The following is a 2026-nucleotide window of genomic DNA, read 5'->3' on the forward strand; positions in this document are numbered from 1 at the left end:
TTTTAATATCAATAAAATGTAAAAATTATAACATTTTCCGAAAAGAATGATATAATTTAAAAATACAAGCTTAAGATTATTATTGCTGAACAGAACTATAGTAATTTGATAGATTAAATTTATGTTGACCATGAGTATCTGGTTGTTAAACTGATGTAGTTATAAGTCGTGTTGGGGGAAGAATTCAAAATGCACAATTTTTCATTAAAATCGATGAAAACAGAGAGCATCACTTTGACAATGGATCGATGCTTTGCCAATCCATTGTGATAATTGAACTTTTGTCTCAATGTTGTAGCTGTAAACCTAGCTATCATCTCCGTTATGATTCTTTACATGAATGTTTCATCTTCATTGGCCTGTTCGAGATGTTGCCGACATACGTCCACTCGATGTTCTTTCTGCTATTCGGTTATCAAAAGAATAACAAATTTTTGCTGCAACTCAGTGCATGTGCAATTTTTCAGTGAAAATATCATGGCATGATCCAATTGAGATACTAACCTTTTCTGCAAGTTCTGTGACAGTCAATCGGCGATTTGCACACACCAGATCGTTGATTTTCTGAAAGTGGGTGTTATCAGTAGAATTTGAAGGCCTTCCTGGTCGAAGGTCATCTTTAATCAGCTGACGAACACTTTTAAATCGTGAAAATTATTCGTTACATTACATACGACTCAGAGCATGATCTCTGTAACCTTGTTTCAAAAGTTGAAACGTTTCCGTTAGTGTTTTCGAAAGTTTCACAAAATTTTACGTGCTAGCACTTAAACAATTTGCACTCAACAATAACAGGAAAACTAAACAAGATATCAACAATCCAAGAACATGTGGTTACAGAAGAGGTTATGCTGGACACAATGGTGCCGACCCCACATTACTAAATATCTCGTTGCCACGTAATTGAAAATGTTTAGTTATTTTCTGAACAGGCCTCAAATACGTTAATTTGCTTATCTTGGAAAACTCTAGTAACAGCATTATTACTATTGTGGCTGATGCTACAATTTGACTTTGTATAATGATGCCAAACACAAAATATATAAATAGATTGAGCCGGTGTGAAATGTAATGAAAATAAAATAATACCGCTTCTTTGGGTGAACTTGAGAACGGCCGTTCAAAGGGGACTGTGACAATGCAAATGAACAATGTTCTACAACATTGTTCATGTGCATTGTTCTACAGCAAATAATCACAAAAAACGACACCTTGGGCATCCCAAAAGACGTTCAACATGACTTTTCTCGCTGATGCTTGCGTTCTGAATTTCTTTTGAGACAGGTTAACTGGTATGCTTCCATTCGATGCTTTCTCTTTTGGACTCTGGTTCAAAATGGTAAACCTAAGTTTCATCACACGTTAAAAATCTTGTTTAGAAAAGGGTCACCTTCTGTTTCATAACGTTCTTTCAAATATGTACACACTTTGAGTCTTGTCTCCTTGTGTTGTTGCGTTAACTCTTTCGGGACCTGCCTTGCACATGTTTTGCTGTACTTGAGCTTGTTACTGATAACGTTATGAACTATGGCAACACTTACTGCTACTATTTGTGTTATATATTCAACTGAAATACGACGGTCTTTACGAATAACGACGTCGATGCGGGTTTCAAGCGAAGGAGTTGACACTTCAACTGGTCGGCCAGGATGTTGCTCGTCAGTCACTGACATTCGACTGTTTTTGAACTGTTCTACCCACTCATAAAAATTGCCGCGGTCAAAACAATTTTTATCCGTCAGCTCTTCCCAGTGATGCCAGCCTCAAGTCACCAAACTCCTCTTACAAACTTTCATTTCTACATAAATTTGTCTTTTTAATTATTAAATGTTCATTGTATATCGAATGCGACTATTTTTCACTCAAATACATTAGGGGTCGTTTAGTTGTACAGAATATGTACCGTTTTTATTCGAGTAACTCCCGCCACCGAATAAGCCCCGCACCTCGATTTTCCGGACCGAAAATCTAAAAAAAATCTAGTATATACCGGTATTTTAAAGTGCAACAGATATAATAAAAAAAC

Source organism: Lycorma delicatula, chromosome 8, assembly GCF_047948215.1.
Source record: "Lycorma delicatula isolate Av1 chromosome 8, ASM4794821v1, whole genome shotgun sequence".
Lineage (NCBI taxonomy): Eukaryota > Metazoa > Arthropoda > Insecta > Hemiptera > Fulgoridae > Lycorma > Lycorma delicatula.